The 21455-nt window shown below is 46.2% G+C and overlaps 1 protein-coding gene across 16 annotated transcripts in view; it reads left to right on the forward strand.

The window, feature by feature from the left end:
• MYT1L (myelin transcription factor 1 like) overlaps positions 1-21455 on the forward strand; it is a 417355-nt gene that overhangs the window by 52708 nt on the left and 343192 nt on the right. The gene's annotated exons all lie outside the window — the stretch shown is intronic.

Genomic DNA, 21455 nt, shown 5'->3' on the forward strand with positions numbered 1-21455 from the left:
GTGTGCAATCCAAATATTTCAGAAACAAATCAAATCAAACCAAATGGACCTTAACCAAAAAGCATATTTATATATCTACATAGTGTTTTTAATTTCTTCATTTTCCATCCCTGTTATTCACATGGTGTCTTATAGATTACAGGCTACTTCTACTCAGATTCTTAAAGGGTCTTCACAACCACTCTACAAACTAATTGGTGGGGAGTGCTGAGTGAGCCTACGCCCATAACCCATCGTCCTGGTACCCACTTTGTCTTTCAGATGAGCGTGACATAGACTCAGAATTAGAGGGGCAAAGGTGGCTTTTTGTGAAATGTTATTCTTTTGTAAAATTCCTCTTTACTATTGATTTATACATGGAGAGGCAAATTGTTAATGAGAATGGTTAGCATGTGTTCTGTGCTTGCTTTGTGTTGGGCCACGGTGTAAACTTCCAACTTATCTTTTTGAATCCTTGCTGTACCCTTGAAAAGGAAATATCATCACCCCCTTGTACCATGAGGACCCCGGGCTGAGGTAGGTGGACCACCGGCTCAGGTCACACCGATTTCAGAGAATCCACCAGCGTTGCAACCCAGTTTTGTTTTCCCGGGCTGGCACGTCCTAGGAGGTCATTTGTATCCCTTTCGAAATCTCTCTTGAGATGTAATTTCATTCATTTTCAGCTCTATTAATGGGGAGCTTTACCTTGACCAGAGCATGTGGGTGACCTCTGCTCTGTCCTGTGAGCTTGAAGCACACACGGGACTTTTCCGGGCCTCTACTTTCTCTTCTGACCATGAGTGGGTGAGTTAGGCCATGCGACTCTCACAAATTAGACAGATTCAGTCCCCATCAGGGCTGTGAGAAACGAACCAATACTCTCTATATACCAAACAGTTTTTAGTTGTTCAAAAATTATACATTTTTCAAAACATTTTCTCTTTACTCTCCCTCACTTTTCTGTGGTACCGTCATCGGGATCCTATCTTCTGAGTATTGTCACTCCCACTAATACCGAACTGCTGGAGAAAGAGGCTTTTCAACTTGAGTTTTCTTTACCTAATTAGTATATGCCCATTGTCGAAAAATTAGAATATTAGAATGCATGTATATATATATATATAATTAAAAAGTTAAAACACTGAAAATACCAGAATTCAGAGATAACTACAATTAATATTTTGGTTTAAAACATTTGCAATTGTTATCTTTGCACATGATTTTAAATTAAGATGGATCATACCGTACATTGTGTTCTTTACTCCTTTTTTACTTGATGTGTCACAAGTAGCTTTCTATATCAATAAATATATTTTCATAACATCATTTTTTCTTGATCAATAGTATTCCACTTCACACCTATGCTGAAATATATGTCTGTTGTAATATTATCAGTTGGCTTTTTAAAATTTTGCTTTGCAAAAAGAGTTTTAATGGCCAACATTTTACCTAAAATTTTTACACCATTATTTCTTTAGCATAAATTCATAGTACAATAGCTAGCTCAAAGGATATGTACACTTTTAGGCTTTTGAGAAGCTTTCAAAATGCTCCTTCTTTCCACATCTTGCTGTATGACTGTGTATCCTCTGTGATTCTAAATATAGCTAACCATCGGTGTTTGAATGCCATTCCATAGACAACTTTTATGAACTTGACTTTAAGAAAAAGTAATCTCACATTATGAGATTTAAACGGCAAACATTTTATTTCTCTATATATTCCGAATTCCCAAGAACTCAGCTCCAGATCCTACACTTTCATTCTCCTGTTCTTTGATTGATGCGTCATACGAAGTACCCACTGTGTGTAAGATGTAAGGGAGACACGGCTGATTCACAGATGGATGGGCAGGGCTCTGCTTGAGGATCTCACCCGTTAGTAACAGAATCCACACTCACAGTGAGTGCAGGTGCATGGCATGAAGAGCACAATAACAAATTTGCTTTAAAATATAATCTCATTATTAGCCATTCCAATACAGTAACTGGGGTTATTCTTAATGCCTCACCCTGAGTATTTCTAGGTCCACAACCATTAGAGAGAGGTTGTACCATGTTCATTGTACTGTTCTGCAGAGTGTACTGAACAAACTCTTTTCCCCTCCCCACCAGTCCCTGGAAAGGAGCTTTTTTTACTGCCTACTTGACTGTTTCTAGGATAGACTACTACCTAGCAAGGTGGCCAATGCCATTGTTGGACTGTGTTAATGGTTGGAATATTATTCATGATATTCTTGAGGTGAAATTACCGTTTTATATTATGTACCTATTGTTCCCAATTTTAGCTTCTGGAGAGATATAGAGTAAGTTCAATTCAATTCAAGGGATATATTTTAAGAATCTGCTATGGCCAGGAACTGTTACAGCTGCAAAGGACCAATTTCTATTTCATATGATAATATTTCAAATATCTGATGATTTATATTTTCCTAAATATACAAGTGAAACAACTAACCCTATTCAAGGTAATTGCAGTGTTACTATACTATAAATTTCTATAAAGCAATAACTTTTGACCTCATTCCTTGACCACACTCATGGGCTAGTTGGAGAGCTTCCCCCAACTGACCATGGGGAGAGCGACACACCCTGACCTTCATACAGATTACCGAAGAGTTTGTTAAAAAGAAAAAAAGTCATTTGCCCTAAACTACTAGTAACTGCGACATGAGAACCCTTGCTGTGGTGTGTACACTTGGTACAAAAGATAAGACTGAAGTGAAACGGGGAAAACAGAGGGCTTCTGTCCTACACCTGCCACCTCCAGCAGGCCCAGCTTCCTTGGGTCATGGCCACTTTAGCCACAAGGTGAAGGACATCGTAATCCCCTTGGGGACTCGGACTCCAAAACCGCAGGGCAGCTTCCCACGCCTGGGAAGTTCCGATGCCTCTCAGGCTGTGGGCCTGTTTTCTGGAAGATTCCCCTCACGCCGGCCGCGTGCCTGTGGCACCATCATGGACACTTCTGAGGTGTGACCGTGTCCTGCAGGGCTGACAACTCTTGAGGTAGGAAGTATTACCGTCCACGTTTCAAAGAGGAGAACGCAGAAGGGGAGGTGATGTAAGGTGTCCAGGATCAGACCGACGGGGCGGGGCCTGGGCTGAAGGTGCACCACACGGCGGGCTCGAGAGAGACGTCGCTGCTCCAAACTCTGACCCCCAAAGAGCTCCTCGACCACCTGGTTGTGTTAGAGATAAATACCTCCATGCAAGGCAGCTTCGATATGCATAAGTGTAGAAACCACAAAACCGATCTGCAAACATCTGAGTTGTACAGTTCAGATGTGTAAATGATCTTTAACCAGTGCTTTTATGGTTGTTTCACTAAAATGACCCAATTTGATACCATATAATATCTTTATTACAGGCTTAAAGTACTCTTTATATGAAGAGAACCTTCTTAGAAAATTCATACTTTGTATTTTAGTCCATGAATGTGTTTAGTTGTTCATGAATATTTTATTACTTTTTAAGTTTTCTGACTAATTATAGTATTCTTTCACTTTTCCCCTTTTCTGATACTTCTTTTTACTACTTCTTATATCTTATCTCTTTCAAATTCCATAGAATTTTACCACATCAAAGCCTTTGTTTCATTCACCTCTTATCCCATCTTTGACTTTATGCTGTGAGCTTGTCACTGCCTCTTTAATAAGTAAATCAAATAAGTACAGCCTTGTTACAACAGCTTCTGAATAGAAGTAAGTCAAGGGAAAGACGTGTCCAGAGTCTGCCTATTTCATAATATAAATTAGAAACTCTCATAAACTAGATAAACAAAAGAGAGAGACGTGATGAAGGCTTTCTCTTAGCTTGAAACTAACCAGCCAACAAACTTGGAGGATAATTGAACCCACGGGAAAAGCAGCCCAGCCACGGAGCAGGTACTGGTGGAAGATGGAAGGACACTCTTGTTTCCTTCCTCCTCCTTTTCCTCCTCCCCCTCCTTTCTTCTCCCCCCTCTTTCCTCCCTCCCTTTCTTCCTTACTTTTTTTCTTTCCTTCTTCTCTCCTTCCTCCTCTCTCCACCTCTCTATCTCTCTCTTTCTGCTTCTTTTATGTTGAGTGGCTCAATCATGACGATAGTATATGATTTTTGCTACGTACCAGGCATTATTTTCCTCCACACTTGAGACTATATTCCCACTCAGGAGTAGCCCTGAAACTCAGGAAAAGTCAATACCTTTAGCCCTTGTAACACCCCAAACCATAAAACAAAGGGAGTTTTGTCACCTGTGCCCAGACCAGGAACACATGGAGGGTCCTGCAGTGTCACAATGGTCAAGATACGAAGAAGCATTAAATGACTAGAGAGGCCTGCAAAGGATGATTCACTGAGGAGACGCCTTCTTTAATCCTCACAACCATGTCTGAGTGGCTGTCACAGAGGACTGATGATCCCGAGCCACATGCCCAGCTGACACCCAGTCACAGTGACTCGGGGTGAAGGGGGAGGGGATGAAGAGGGGCCTGGAGGCTGCGCCCTGGGGAGTGGCCAGCACAGCCCCGAGCCTCCCCAAGCTGGGCGAGGAGGAGTCAGGATGGACGAGAGCGGGCCAAGGGGACGGTGACAAGAAGGTTAGAATGAGGACAGGAGACATGTCCTTTGCCCTTGGCAAGACCTTGGATGGGGGCATCCTTCCTTCTCTGTGACCTGGCTCTCAGACTCCAGGTGACACTTTATCCCTTAAATTTTTTCTGCCTTATGTGTGTCCCTTTACATGGAGCACAGGTATTAAGATACAGCCAGAAAGAAAACATATTTCATCTGACTGAAGGTGGAGACCTCACACATTAGAATTTAAAACATCAACTATTTAAAATATCAACTATTCAATATTAAGGAATTATTGCTAGTTTTTTCAGGTATAAGAATACTATCAAGGCTGTGTTTAAAAATAAAATTCTTATATTTTAGAGATGCATACTGAAACATTGCTAGATAAAAAGTATATGATTTCTGGAATTTCCTTCAAAATAATGTAGAAATGGTTATCGGATGACAGTATGGATGAAGTGTCATCGGCCAAATGACATTCTTATAACTGACTGATGGGTAAATGGGTTTATTATACTCTTCTGTCTACTTTTGTATTTGTATAAAGTTTTCCATATTAAAATGTTCCAATGAACAGGAAGTTGAGAGATGTCCTGTAGCACCAGACTCGCAGGGAATAAACCCAACTTCTGACCTTTGAAAACCGGGGGTAAATGTTCTCTCTGTGCCTCATTTTTGTCAATTGTAAAATGTGGGTATTCATAGTGTGGACCTCCATAGGGTTGCTGTGGAGATGGCATGAGTTCTTATATGTAACATGCTACGCATGTGTGTTACGTGTAAACCACCCATGAGTGCCTCATACATAGCAGAGCCCCTACACGTGGTCACTGTGGTCACTATCATTAACTCTTACAGAGATGGAAGTTTTGTGTTTATTTTCCACTTGGAATTTCTTACATTAGTAATTGCTCTGTGGGAAAAGCCCTTGGTTCTGTATATGAATAGCATTTTGGAATTGATAGTTATCGTTTCCATTTTAAAATCAAAAGTTGAATTGATTTAATAATTAGTGACTTTTCTGTGACTTCTAACATTGAATATACTTTGCAAAGTATTTCAAGAAATGATATAAAAATGTGTTTTAAAACTTGCTGGGAATATATTATAATTTTTTTTCCTTCAAAGCAGGAGAGCTTAGATTTGTAGATTAGATTGAATTGCTTTTCATTTCTGGTGCGAACTGTAAATAACTATTTTTTCTATAAACACAATTGTTGAAGGCCCACTTTATTCTGTCCTTACCTAACTCTTGAGTGGTAGTGGCTTTGCCATTGCATGATTAATTGTACAATGCTCTTTTACACAATATTTAAATCCTAACCCATAGGTGTTCTAAGAAAGGAATCAGTACTGGGAATTTGGACAATTGTATTTTCTCAAGAACCCACTTTCGCTGATAAACACAGTAGAGGTTTTGGAGGCGGGATGGATGTGTTACCGTGGAGGTTCATTATTCTCTCTATTCTCACCATCCTTTCTCTGTGTGTGGTCTGCTTTTCCCTTTCCCCCCACCTTGAGATCACCTGTACAACCCAGGGGAACTGGTCATCATTTCAATTGGTGAAAGATGACAAAAGTGGTTTCCACAAGGTTGATCTTTGAGCCACTGCTTTGTACAATCACTGTGCCAGGTGAGGAGGGATGAAAGATGAGTGAAGACTGAGCATTCGGGAAAGTGAATCAGGATTTAGCAGGGGAACAGGAACAGTGAACGCTTGGTGCCACATGCGAGAGCCAGGCCAGCTCAAGGGAAGGGATGCTCGTTCCGATGGGCAGAGCTGGGAGGGCTTCCTGAATGGTGTGGGTTAAACAGGCTTTGGCATCTGACACGGAGGAAAGAAACAGTCATGAAGAAGAGAGAAAAGTGGGAAACATGAAACGTAAATAGCGTTCTCTGTGCACATCTGTAGAGAGAATGAGATTCAATCAACTGTCCGTCTAAAATGAATAAAGGTTGAAATCTGCCTTCTCAAACCCTCTCCTGTGGGTCACTGGCTCCCACTCTCACCACATAGGAGACCCCAGCATTAGGAACGTGTGGAGCAGGATGCCATCAGGGTGACCAATGGGAGTGGACGTTACCACCCAGTGTAAAGATAATCGGGGTCTCCGTGACTCCCTTTTGTCCTCCAGTCTTTTATCCTCAGATTTGTGAAGTCACTTCCGTGTGCAGTTGCAAAAGGACTTCTTAAATTAGCTGACACGTTTGTAAAATTCAAGAAACCTGCCTGATCTATATCCTGACACGTGACGTGGCGCTGGGTCGGCTGGTTCCTGGACCCGCCCGGTCACAGCCGCCGGTACGAGCAGGTCGGGGGTCCGCTCTGAGGGCCGCGTGTGAAGGCACCGCTGGGCGTGCAAGCAGGTGCCCTGCTTCAAGGCCCTGTGCTGTGCGGCACAGTGGCCAGACCTCCCGAACTTCAATTACAGACACGGCCCTCCGGGAATACGAACGCTCATTCTCTTGAAGGGAAGCCTGAAAGAGCGTGTCTCGGCGCGTGAGCCCCTGAGCGCCTCCTGTGTGGGACGCTCACACCCCACAAACGCGCACACGGCGGGCACTCACAGGAGCCACGGGGCGGCCAGGGGGACATAGGTTGTCAGGTGGAGAGGGGAGATCGGCAGGAAGGACGGCGAGAAGCATCGTTCAGGAACGTTCTGGAGGGTCTTCCCAGGCAGAGGAGGGTGGCCAGACGCTCCTTGACTAGGAAACAGGAGGAACGCAGCCTGAGGTGTGGAGAATATGCTGATTCCGTGTGGGAGATCGGCTGAGATGAGGGTCAGAGGACTGTCCCTCGCTGAATTGTGTGGAATTGGTCTTATGGGCAGCAGAGAAGGACGATGAGTGTGTGAATGGAGATCATTCGAGGCCCGATGAAATGAGAGGAAAGGGTGCCCGGCCACCCAGCAAGCAGGAGACCTGAAAGAGGAGCATCTCTGCTTCCATGATGACGCCAGCCCAGCGCAGGAAGGGCACTGGCCGGGTGTCCAGCTGCACCCTTGAGCCTGTCCTCGAGGGAGCCTGTGCTCGAGGAAGCCACTCCCCGCCGCGGGCTTGGCTGTTTTCCACCAACACAGCTGGACCCGGACCAGCACCCCTGGGAGGGGGACGGTTGCTCAGAGCATCACGCAGACGGGAAGCAGCGCCCTGTGGCCAGAGGGAGCTCACAGGGCAGAGCTGCAGAAGGCAGGATGGAGCTGAGAGAAACGAACTTCGCTGGAATTCCTGTACAATAGGGCTCTCGGCGTTCTCGTCTACTTGATGCTCCCCAAACAATAGCTCACCTGCACGTCCCTGCTGTGTAACACACACACACACACACACACACATACACGCATCTTTACACCCTCTTTAAATTCCCTTTCCAAACAGGTCTCCCTGGGGGGCCCCAGGCATCCTCAGACCTCACTCCATGTCCACTCCTGGAGGCGCCACCCCCAGTGCCCCCTACTGTCCCCCACTCTGTCCTCTCGCAGCCTTTTCTCACATTCCTGGGACAATGTTGACCTTGTCTCATGAACTTGCATAACGACCGGCCTCCCTTGTCCCAGCCGCCTCGTAGCACAGAGCAGGTCACAGCCCTCCAGTCGGGGTTAGGGGGTCTGATGGAAGGACCCCAGCCCAGCGGACGGCTCTGGCTTGAGTCTGCCCACCGACTCACCCTGTGGGCATCGCACATAAAGATACGTTGATCTTTTCTTCCTGCCTCACCATGGTGTGTGTTGCAGGTTTTGTGAGACTCTGTTTGTAAGGAGACTTTTAAGAATACGTATGCAGTGCTACCACTAAAGATATCCTGTACTGCAGTTTGGTATCCAGCGTTAATATTTACTGTTTATTTAAAAAATACACTTTAATCACACTAGACCTTCTTTCCCAGACTACTCTCCTTTGTCTCAGAGATTACTTTAGAAAATAATCAAGCCCAAACCTCCTAGAACATAAAGACTCACAGTTTGGGATTACTCACAATAGAAGCTAAGAGTTTTCACATTGTAAGAGTGACAAAGATTGTCCCTTTTCCCAATTCCCCTAAATTTTTTTGGAAGAAAATTAAATTTACATTGTAATCAAATTCTGACATCTGAGTCCTTCCTTTGAGTGCGTGAGTTTCCCTTCCTGCCTTCCTTCCTCCTTCCGTTTTCCTTTCACAAACATATGACGTGTGTGCAGAGAGGCTCTGTTCTCTACACTCCTTTCACAATTGTTTGGTTAGCGTTCCAAGAGATCTTGATGTCATATTTTTATCTAATGAAAGAGGTAATAGGTTTACAATTCCCAAACGAGCATCAATACGAATTTTCGCCTACAGCAATGTTCTTGGGGGTGGAGGACGGCCACACTGTTCCGTAGCCCCCTCACCTCCGGACATGCCTGGAGCGTAACAGGCATGTCTTCTCCGGCATCTTTCTCCTTCTAACCCCACCGCCTCCTCTGGAGTCTCGTGGACGTGCAGCGAACCAGGGCGAATGGCGTGGAGCTGCTCGCGGGTGCAGTGGCGGGTCCAGGCCGGCATGTGTGCCGCGAGCCCTGAGCCCCTGCCTTCCCCCCAGTGGCTTCAGTGCGCGTTCTTTCCTGGGCAGCTGGAAACCTTTGCAGATGAAAAACGTAGTCTTTCTGGGCAGACCCATTAAAAACCTTCCAAAATAATGCAGCCCCACAATTTGAAGGAATGTGATGGGACTGGAAAGGCCTCTGTGACTCTACTTTCTGTGTTTTCTCTGTTGTTTCCAAACGTTGTATTTATTGGTAGTCGTCTTTACATGTTCTTTAACTCTTGTGTGAAATCTCTCTTCTTATTGACTTTTTCCTTTCATTTAATATTTGACTTTTTCCTCAGTGACTGAACAGCATCAATTTTATATTATTCTTTTTTTTTTTTTGCTCAAAAAACTAATGATTACATTAACTCCAAGGATACAGTAGCAAAAAAAAAAAAAAATCCTTGCCTTTAAGGAAAGAACATGTCAGTATGTATGTGTTTGGCCACAAGCAAACAGATCAAATACATTATGCTAGAAGAGGGGCAGGACCAAGGGAAATGCAGAGCTGGAGCAGGAGGAAGCAAGGTGCTCCCCTGCATACGGCTGTTTAGAAGGGTCTGGCTGAGAGGAGCCTCTAGGCAGAGTTTAGAAAGCAATAAGACAGGGAGCAGCCCAGCAGGGAGAGGGGCTGTGCAAAGGCCCTGGGGCAGGACCAAGGCTACTGGTATGTTCAAGACACAGGCAGTGGGCCACTGGGGCTTAAGCAGAATGAACGTGGAGGGGGGCGGTAGGGAGGAGGTTGGAGCGATAGCAGGGTGGGGAGCAGACCGTTAGGGGCGTGTATGTAACAAGTATGAGAGCTCTAGCTCCTACTGTGAGAGTGATGGAAAACCACTAGAAAGTTCTGGGTGGAGAGGCGATGCAGTTGGATGGGCATTTCAAGAGGCTCACTGGGGCTGCAGGTAGAGAAGGATGGTGGATGTGGAGGGAAGGGAGCGTGGGGGACCTGGTTGGAAACACTTGGAATGAAGAGCCAACGTGGCTAGCTGACGAGATGGCGTGGAGTGTGAAGAAGAGCGGCACCAGGGGACTTCAAGGTCATGCCTGGGACGTGGGGGGGCATTCGCTGGGCTGGAGGATGCGGGAGGACTGGGCTTGAAGGAGATCAAGAGCCCAGTTCTGGCCGGGTTAGTGGAGAAGCCCGTCCTGCATCCGACAGGGAGCCCAAGCACCTGGTGAATGCATGGGGCGGGGGCCCCGGTGCTGGAGGTGCACCTTGGAGTCTCGGAGGTGCAGGCCACGGGGAAGGCCGAGGAGGGAGCTTGCAGAGGAGATGAGAGGCCCGAAGACTGAGCTCTGAGACGCACCGGGGCTGGGGGTTGTGAGGCGTGCAGTGACGGGGCACCGCGGGGAAAGGGGGAGGCCAAGTCCAGATTGGTGCCGAAGCCGCAGGTGGGTGGGATGCAGAGTGCCGAGAACCCGCCCTCGGGTTGTGTCGTGTCCGGGTCACTGCCAGCCTTGGCCACAGGGTAGCAGTGGGGATGAAGCCGCCTGGTGTGGGAAGAGAAGGGGTGTGGAAGTGGGGGCGGTGAGCACCGGCAGCCTCCTGAAGTGGGCAGGGGGCTGGGGCAGGGGCTTCAGGGAGACTCTGGCTCCAGTGCGGTTGTTTCCGTTGTTGATTTTTGAGGAAGGGAACTGCCAGCCCGTGCGCACGAGGGTAGGGAGCATGCAGCAGAGACGGGAGATTCAGTGATGCAGGTGGCGCACGGGGAACCTGCAAGTCATTTCCTTGAGCCTCGGAGAAGAGAGGAAGCCGCCACCCAGGCAGGAGTGGGGGCCTCAGAGAGGAGCCCACCCGCGGGTTCCCTCGGGGTGTCAGGAGGAGGGCAGCCTGGGTGCTGGTTCTCCAGGGACCCGGGCGCCATTGTCGATGGAGGGAAGGAGAGCACGGAGGAGGGAGAGCACGGGAGACACAGCCCAGCAAGGAGGGCGCGAGGAGGGACAGTCAGGGATAGGAAGGCCAGTAGCCTGGTGGCCCAGGGAGAGGGGCTTGAGTTCTGGGGAGAGGAGGAAGATACAGGGTGATGGCTGGGGAATGGGGTGGCAGAAACAGACTGTGGCACAGATGCAACTGTTGGTGTGAGGGAGGTTTAAAGTGTGAGGATGGGGGGAGAAGAAGAACGTCAGGGGAGAGGCCCGGACACAGGGGATGAGGAAACACTCACACGGGAGAAAGAGTGGCCGCAAAGGAGCTGGGAGGTGGCAGAGCCCGAGCACACGAGGTCCAAAGGGGCTGGGCTTTATCACCTGCAGGCGGTGGAGAGGCGGGGGTCTGCAAGCAGCAGGGGCAAGCGAAACACCCGCCCCGCAGGGCAGGCGGGCCCCTCTGAGCCCAAACAGGCTCCAGGCCCGGCAGGAAGCGGGTGAGGAGGGGCTGGTGCTGGTGAGCGTGCTGAGTCCAGAGGGTCGGCGGGGGGACACGGCTGTGCGGGGTCGGCGGGCGGACACGGCTGTGCGGGGTCGGCGGCACTGGAGGGCTGGGTGAGGGAGGCCTGGCGGCGCTCGGCTTCCGGGGGCCACGAGGGCTCCGTCCCAGTGGACTCCTCTGCCGAGGGCCAGGAGCGGGGCAGGGTCTTGCCAGGACCCTGCAGGCTGCGTAGTGCACACTGCAGATTTGTAAGTAGGGAAACATTCATTACAAAGAGGCTCTTGTTTTCGCCCTCGGAATGTCTCTGCATTTTGACATCTCCCTTTACAGATACCTACTGTGCACCCACCCAGTTAGAAAAGCACTACTGCTGCAGACCAAACTGTGTCCCCCAAAATTAATATACTGAAACCCTAAGCCCCAAAGAGAGTGTACATGGAGACTGAGGCCTTTCGAAGGTACTCAAGGTTAAATGAGGTCGTAAGAGTGGGGCCTGATCCAATAGGGTCTGTGTCCTTAAGGAAGAGGAACAGACCCCAGACCCCCTGCCCACACGAGAAGAGAGGCCACATGAGGACACAGCGGGTTGGCGGGAAGGGGCTCCCCCAATCTCTGCCCCGTTGATCACAGAATTCCCGCCTCCAGAGCTGTGAGAAAAGCCCTCAGCCTGTGGCGTTTGGTCACAGCCCCCGGTCAGACTCAGCTCCACACAAGGGCCGCAGCTCAGGCGGGCGGCGTGGCCACGCAGGCCCTGCTGGTTCCCTCCAGAGCAAAAGGAGACACTCCTGCCTCCGAAGACCAGCCATGACCTGAAGTGCAGATGGGCTGGGGAGCTTTTCAAGTCCTCGAGTTCTCAGGCCCTACCATTTCTAACATGTGCCAGCCTTGTTTTATGAATGAAAGAGGCCGTCTTCACTGACTGGAACGCACAATCAAGAGTGTCCCAGGCGGTGACCTCAGGTGGGCCTTCTCAGTCTGTGTTGGTGACAGACGTTTTACACTTTTAAGGGTTCCTCAAAGTTCTAATTTAGAAATCCACACTCTAGGTACTGTGTTCACTTGTGACCTGATCAAGACTGTGGAAACAAAACAAATGGAAAAAGATCACCTGTTCATCCCCTGCTATGGGTCAGAACCCTTCAGTGCCTGGAAGGCGGGAATCCTTACACACACACACACACCCAAACACACACACACACGCAGGCACAGGGTCCCTAAGTGATGCTTTCCCACCAGCCCCCGGGATGGCTGCACAACCCTGGGGGGCAGGAAGGGGAGCGAAAGCCTTGCCATTGGTCGGGAATCCATGTATCTGACATAATAAATTCAACTAAATGACCAAGAAGGCCAGAAACCTGAAATGGGGTTCTTCAGCTAATGTTCAGAAGAGGAAGGTCTTTACTGGCAGGACCCTGGGGTGCCGTGTCACACAAGCTCAGTGCTGTCTCCGCAGCCCTTGAGCTGGCCCGGTGGGCGCCTGGCCTGGAGTCGTGGCCGAGCTCAGGCTGGGGCTTCGGTCCATCCAGAGGCCATGCTCTATCTTCTTTATTAACTATGTTTGTGCGATTGCATGTTGTCTGTAAGGTCCCTTTATCACTCTACTTAAAGAATGCCCACATACATTGAGTGCCAGTTAGGGATATACTTGTAATTTTTTCTCTGCTTGTTTGTCACCTTTTGGACTAACATCAAATGTGACAGATCTATGATTAAATGACAGGTCTTCCCTTCATATTTATCCCGTCCCTAAATCTGCCACATGGTAGGACTCGAAAACATCTTTTTGAAGGGAACAAATCATTGTATGTGAAATAGAAGGCGTCATCATGATCATAGTTGAAGAAATGCGATGACGCCAATATAAGAAGCTCAAGTCGGCTGCTGTCTGCACACACACAGATTTCTAACAGGTAAACGCGTATGATTTCTAATTAGATTGAAAGCCACGAATGCCTTTGCAGGAGCTGTTGAAGGACCGTGTGACTCGGGGTAGCAGGAGATGGTTCTGGCCGAGAGAACCAAGGAGGACGGGGTTCCTGCAAGTGGAGAAGGGGCGTCCAGGACGAAGGTGCTGCGGGACCAGAGGGTGGAGGTGGCCAGAAGCCACAGGACTGTGCAGATGTCTGGGACGCAGGAATGCGGGGGAAGAGCCAGGCGAAGGAGTGCCACATGTTGGAAAGCTTTGAAGGCCAGGCCAAGCTGTGAGGACTTACCACGACGAATGGCATCCGGGGGTTCCTGGGGCTGCTGAGCTGAGGTAGGACAGGGCTTGGCTTTGAACGGAGGGACCTGCCGGGATCTCTATGCAGCCCGCAGGCAGAAGCAGCTGGAGATGATCCAAGTGAGAAATAAGAGGGAGATAAAGAAAGACCAACCGGTAATAGCAATGACCTAACACCTGCCTGGATATAAAGCATTCGCATCATGATGTCATTTAATCTTCCCAACAGCTGTTAAGAGACGGGACAGTTCTCCGCCTGGGGCAGGGCCACACACACAGAAAGTGACAATGCCAGTTTAGATACACTCATGGCCATTGGCACTGATGTAGTGTTCAAGTGCATGGTCATTTTTCCAGAAATTCTTTTTTTTTTTTTAACACCTTTATTGGTGTATAATTGCTTTACAATGGTGTGTTAGTTTCTGCTGTATAACAATATGAATCAGCTATACATATACATATATCCCCATATCCCCTCCCTCTTGCGTCTCCCTCCCACCCTCCCTATCCCACCCCTCTAGGTGGTCACAAAGCACCGAGCTGATCTCCCTGTGCTATGCGGCTGCTTCCCACTAGCTATCTATTTTACATTTGATAGTGTAAATAAGTCCATGCCACTCTCTCACTTCGTCCCAGCTTACCCATCCCCCTCCCCGTGTCCTCAAGTCCATTCTCTATGTCTGCGTCTTTATTCCTGTCCTGCCCCTAGGTTCTTCAGAACCATTTTTTTTTTTTTTTTAGATTCCATATATATGTGTTAGCATACGGTATTTGTTTTTCTCTTTCTGACTTACTTCACTCTGTGTGACAGTCTCTAGGTTCATCCACCTCACTACAAGTAACTCAATTTCATTTTTCTTATGGCTGAGTAATATTCCATTGTATGTATGTACCACATCTTCTTTATCCATTCACCTGTCAATGGACACTTAGGTTGCTTCCATGTCCTGGCTATTGTAAATAGTGCTGCAATGAAGATTGTGGTACATGACACTGAATTATGGTTTTCTCAGGGTATATGCCCAGTAGTGGGATGGAGAACAGTATGGAGGTTCCTTAAAAAACTAAAAATAGAACTACCATATGACCCAGAAATTCTTTTTTATTGTATTTTACAAAATAATTGGATTGGAGTTTTAAAAAATCTTATCCTTCACCTACAGATAGTTTGGGAAGGACCAAGTGATACTCCTTGGGTGAGATCAGGTTACTGCCCACGGCAGAGCCAAGACTGGTCACTAAACTCTAGACCCTCGGTCCTTGCTGATGACAGACCACACAAGCAAGAATCTTCACACCACTTTCCTAATGTTTAAGCTCCCTGTGCAGTAACATCACTGTCCTGTGTGAACTGAGAAGGAGATAAAGTGTCCTTTCTAGTTGCCTTGTGAACGGATTATTGTTTCCCTCCACCCGCTTCCCTACAGATTTAGCTTCATAATGATATTTTACTTAGGCTAATAATTAAATAAGTGTGAATTCCCTAAACATATAATGGCTGATTTCGAGGCAGGGGTGATGTTAAAATGCTGTGAAGGGAAGCCTTAGCCCACGGTCAACAACTGCAGGGTGTCCTCAAGGCTTAAACACACACCAGGGGAAGATGGTTACACATTGGAAATTCATGGCAAAGAGGATTCCTCTGGAGGATTTTCTGTTACGATTTCCCAGTGGCACTTGATCACCACTGGTTCGCATTTGTCAATTTATTACTCACCATCATGTTTTCCAAATTTTTTTTAAAAAGTGTTTAGTGTTAGTGTTAAATAGTGATTTTTATTATACCTCTGGCTATTTTTCAAGTTAAAAAATTCATGAATAATTTTCATAGGCTAGGGCTTGTCCTAAGTGTGGAAAATTGGGCCTGAAAATGGTACATTTTGTGTTTCAGTCAGAAGCATTTCCCAGCTCCCACCCTGTTTTTTACTGCTGCTCCGTATCTTTTCTGCTACCTCCTCCATGTGGGTAACTGATCACCTTTATGGGCAAATCAGCAAAATACTTGCTCCACCCAACCTCAGTGGTCTTTACGCAAAATGTACAGAAATTAAATTTCTGTGTTTTGGAGGTGGATTATTTTTTCCATACGTTCATCACTACCTTTCACTCCTAGTTAACAATGACAGAGAAATTGATTATTTTCAGTTCAGAAAATAAAATATTTCCATCCAAAGTAGGCATATACATGAATCAAATGTACACGGGCTTTGGGGAAATTGGAAAACGACCTCATTTTAAACTCTACACCATATTTCACAGACCTATTTCTAGCATTTTGGAGTTCCTATCCGCTATGCCCCCAAATCTCACCCTTAATTAATATTAATCAGAAGACTGAATTTTAAACAAATTTTCAAGTCAGGCATTCAGAGCAAACACTGGATTCGTAAACGCAAAGGGAGTTGAATGAGGTGGGAGCTCAGGATGCTATTCTGAAGACTCTGTCCTTGGTCCTCTTCCTGTCTCATCTTCTCATACCTGCTTTGATGGTGCTGTCCATTCCACGATCATAACTCTCATCTTTGCAGTTGAATTTCAGATCCCTGCCCAAGCTTCTGGAATGCAGACACCCAAATTTAGCCCTTGGCAGGATATTTCCACTTGGATGCCCCATGGATGCCTTGAGCTCCGCATATCCCAACCACACCCAAAGTCTTTCCATCCCGCGTCTTCTATGGTTGAGTTCATACCTGTTGGATTGCGTTGGAATCTTCCTGTTGGAAGCTCCTCTAGCTGGTCAGGTGCAGAGCACAGGGCTACATGGGCTTGCCTTGTACCCTTTCCTAAAGGCACAGTCACTTATAAAGCCCTGTTTCCTCCATCGGGGTAGGTTCTATTCTTGGTTCCCTCTACTCCCCTTGTTTGTCACAGGTTGGTCTAGTGCTACATTCGCTTCTTATACCGCTTCCAGTTTTCTTTCTAAAACAGAATGTAAAGCTGGTGCTTTGGGTCATTCATGTGGGTTCAAACCCAGTCTGCTCTCTACCTGTTTGGAGGCCTTGGGAATTCACTGACCTCTCTTGAGTGTCAGCTTCCCCATTTAAAATGATGGGAATAATAAACGATGTGCAGGCTGCCTGTGAAGACAGCTAATGTCGCAAAGCACAAGTGCCGTTTGGTGAGGGCCAGCTGAGGCAAGCGGGTAGCAGCTAAGAGGATTATCACTGTGGGTGTTGCGTCCCTCCTCAAACATTTTCTTTCCAACATTATCTTCCACGTCAGCTGTACCTGGGGCCACTGCTCTTCCAGCATCACCGCACACCTTTCATTTGTGACTTCTCCTGGTTCATAGCTACCACCACCACCCCCACCTGGGTCACGCTCCTTCACCTGTCCAGCAGCACTCCTCCCAGACCACTTTCTTCTCCCCAGCTGTGCTCCCAACCGCAGCCCCATTCCTGCACTGTCCTCAACGTCATTATCAGTCTGAGTCACGGGAGTATGCCGCCTACAGACCATAGTTCAACCTCCCTGCCTCTCACCCACTTCACTCTACCACTGCCTTTACTGCAGCACATTTGGGGCTTCCAGATGTGACCCCCAAAATCCCCTTAGGGTCTCGAACTTGCTCCTTATTGTGCAGTTGGCATAAATATCGAGGTTTTACCATGTGAAACCACCCAGGGCTCCCGATGGAGGTTCTGTTGGCTTCCTATTGTACCCGGGATGGATTATTCCCATGCTGTGTCATATTTTAGGAAAAGCACAGACATTGAAATCAAATAGATCCGAGTTTCAAGCCTTACTCTGCCACGTATTAACTCTATAGGCTTTGTCGAGCTTTGTAACTTCCCTGAGAATCATTTTATTAATCTATAAACTGGGCATAATACTAGTACCTGACTTGTAGAGCTGCCTGGAAGATTAAATGAGATGCTGCTTGTCAGGCTCTTAAAATAATTCCTGAGACATAATAAGGTTGTTCAGGGCTGGGCTGAGCTATTGGTCATGCCACAGGTGAAGCTCTCACCAAACTCCAGCACATCCCCAACACCCACGCCTGGAGCTGAGCCCCATGTTTATAACAACCAAGTGAGTCAGACCCACCCTCCAAGCCCACCCAGGATCACTTCATGAACCATGCCCCGTGCATCAGCTGAAGATCTCATGTCCTTTGACTTTTCACTTCCTTCACTGATGCCTTAATAAGGTCTACGATCCCATCCCCTCAACGTCCTTCCCTTCCTTTTCATCATCACTGTCAAAAGCTAAATGCATTGGTGGCTTTCTATATACCATGAATTTCTCTTCATGTTTAAGTCATTAAATTTAGAGCTTACCATACCCTGTGAGGTGTGGACCACCTACTATCAACATTTCACAGATAAGAAATCGCCACTAAAAGGTTAAATAATTTGTGGATGGTCATAGAACTGCAGAACACATGCTCTTAAAGGATGAACTTCTTCAGATGCTAAATTTGTGCAATCTAAAATCACCTAGAACCCCCAATTGGACTCAAAGACATTAGCTCATCTGAGTCCCCAAAGATCATACTCTGTGCCTACTGTATACTCTTAGTCTATTCTGCTTTGAATACTATGTCTCTTTGAGCCCCAAGGACTCTATTTTACTAAAATAAGAAAAGCTCCCATACATCGAATTTTCTTTGTATCAGACAATGTACTAAGTGTCTCACTTACATAATCCCACTTAACTCTAATGATAACTTTAAAAGGTAGATGTCATTATTCTCATTTTCAAAGAAAGAAGCTGAGTTCTAGTTGCCCAAAATTTTATAGTCATTAAGTGATAAAGCAGGAATTTGAACCCAGGTCTGATTGCTACAAATTTCATGATTTTACTTATTATCTTTTTTTTTCCCTGATCTTTGTGTCCCCTTTAGCACTTGACCTGGTTTCTTGCACATCAGAAATGCCCTTTAAAACGTTTGCCAGATTGATTTGGGTCCACTGGGTTTGTTGTGTGTAGTGTCCACACCTTCATCACAGAGCACTGAGTTTCTCCAGACATTTCATGATTTACTATCACCTGAACCCACTTTAAGCTCTGACCTTTCAGTGACATTCAAGGCTGGGTTTCAGCATGTCAGCCATGCACCCCACTCTTGCAGGGCTCCTGGGGGAATGGTCCTCAGTCCAAGCATGACCTATCCATTCAAGGAAATGATCGCCATCCTCTCTATGGTCTCAGGTCAGTGTCGTAAGGAATCTGGAATTGAGTCCATCAAGATCAGCCACAGCAGAAGTAATGGTTGTTTCCTTGCCTGACTGATATTATTAGGTTATATGAGCGCTGGGCTGTGCCCTGACTGTCCAACTTTCATTTCTCTGTAAAGTAACATACAAAGCATGATTCTTGTTAATTCGAGGATCACTGCGTATTTTGGGGGGGAGGTGGAGTGGGAGGAATCAGGCATGATCTCTCTATTGATGTCCCAGGGCACTGTATAGATATGAATAAAGAAAAAGCCACCAGACTCTGGGCATTCAGGGCTCTGGGCTTGGCGGGGGAGCAGGGGAGTCATGGGCGACACATACCCTGTGTCTCCACACAAAGTTACTGGAAGGGAGAGCATGGCCTTTACCAGTCAGGTTGAATCCAAAATCCAGAAACACAGAACAAGTGCACGGTGCTAGGAGTCCAGGGGTTAAATCCAGAGGCTGTGCTGGGATGATCTTGGGCTTCTGGATCAGTTGGGTCTGGGTTCAAATTCTGGCCCTACTGCCTGCTAGCCAGAGGTCCTTGGTCAACCAAGTTAACCTCCTGAGCCCCAATGTTTTCAAGTAAGAAACAAGAATATAAGACTCACGTCATAAAATTGTTGCAAGGATTAAATTACACAGGGTACAAATGATGCTTGCCTGACAAATAGGGAGCATGTGCAGATATTGTTCCCTGAGATGTAGCTTCCAAAAAGTCTGGAACATTCAAGAACTCTGGAACAGAAGACTAAATCAGAGTCAGTATCAAATGAAAGGGTGGAGGGATCTCTTCTGCGCACCTACCAGGGTCCTGGGCTGTGAGCTTCTGTCAGCTCTCGGGGGCTGCATGTAAAGAGATTCTGCTGCAAATCCTGCTACTGGCTGGGCTGTACTAATCCAGGGAGCTGCTCAGTATCTGTGTGCAAAGAGCCTCTTTAGAAATATACTTCCCACCAAAAGTTCATCTGCACCACAGTTTAGCGTTTATCCATTTTACATTGGGAGGATTCCCATCATCCTGAAATACCTTCTGGAGTCGGTTTGCACGTGTGTGTTGGCCCCTCTTTCCGGCAAGCTGAGTCAAGGACCATGTGCGTCTTGGAACTGGGAGGTGATGTGCTCTCTAGGCTGAGCCTCAAGCCAGTAAGATTTTCCTGCTCTTCCATTTTCAAGGTGCATATAAACATACTGTTTTCTTAAATACTGAAAGAGGGACCTTTCATGGGAACCATCACTTAATTAGCTAAAAACAGGAGTTATATTTGTTTGTTCAGGGGAAAATGAATGTGTCTACCATCTCCAAGGGCAATGGTGCTTCTCATTTAGAAGTTATTAGTTTCAATTGTTTTATATTTTAAAAATTCATTTGTGCTTTTCATCCTGCCTTTTGAAAAAAGTTTTATTTGTTTACTTTATGCTATTCTCAGATGAAGAGATAGATTATTTATTACCTATGATGTATGTATTTGTGCCCTCAATAGAAATAGAACATCAAAATCCTTTCCAATTCATTGAAAATAAAAAGACCTCTGCCCATAGCATAATCTATGAAGGAAACAAAATGCTGTGTACTAAAAAGTGTCTTTATTTGGATTAGGGCAGAAATCATTTGTTCATTTAATTTGCTAGAAGATTCAAGTCAGTTGCAAAGACAATCAGATCAAATGTTATAGTTGCAGCTATCATAATTATTAATGAAAAACTTGTCTGGCAAGATATTAAAGCAAATTGGAAAGTTTATAAAGAATTTCAGAAAGTTAGAGTATGTGGGAAATATAGGAATCACTGGAGTAATTTATTCATTATTTCATCCCAAAGTTTACCCTTCCTCCCTCCCTCCCTCCCTCCTTTTCTTCCTTCCACAAAAAAAAAAAAAAAAAAAAATTCATTCAGTGCCTGCTATGTGCCAGACACCATTTGTTCTAAGTGTTGGAATTTAATAGTTAAAAAAAAAAAAAAAAAAAGCACAGAGACTTCAGCCTCCTGAGCTGTGGCTGAGGAGTGGCCTAATCTGTGGTCAGTGGGTCACGGAATTGCCACTACTCCACTTTGACTGGACCCCTTTTTATCACGTGATAGTGTTGCTCAAACCCTTTAAGAAAAACAAATATTGGCTAGGATATTTCACAAAGCCTATGGATGAGTCAGTGTACTTGAATTTTATCTCATTCCAATTTGTTTGCATGAGAGTTTTTTGAATTTATTTTTATTCTTTTAAGGAATGAAGGATGTTCCCACTGCATATACTTTTTGGCTGGCTCCAGAAAAGATTATGGTAATATCTAGCATAAATTTCCCGAAGTAGGTTTATTTCAGTCTCATCTTACCAGAAGTACACCATAATCCAGCCACTCCCTACAACTTGAATGGTTTTAATGATCTCCATAACTCTATTATGTTTTTAATTGTAGAAGTTGTGCTGGTATCTGCACAATGCTATTATTTACTTATTTTTAGTTTGCTTCTACCATAAATATGTACCTCATTCTGCTTTTCTGCCTAGTTGGCCAAATCTGAAGATCCTCACCAGCCAATACCCACCTGATAACAATTTTGAAGGCTCAGCAATGGGAGATAATTCCGTTTCAGACCCAACTAGGAGATAGGACCAT

Source organism: Balaenoptera borealis, assembly GCF_965194805.1.
Source record: "Balaenoptera borealis genome assembly, chromosome: 15".
Taxonomy (NCBI): Eukaryota; Metazoa; Chordata; class Mammalia; order Artiodactyla; family Balaenopteridae; genus Balaenoptera; species Balaenoptera borealis.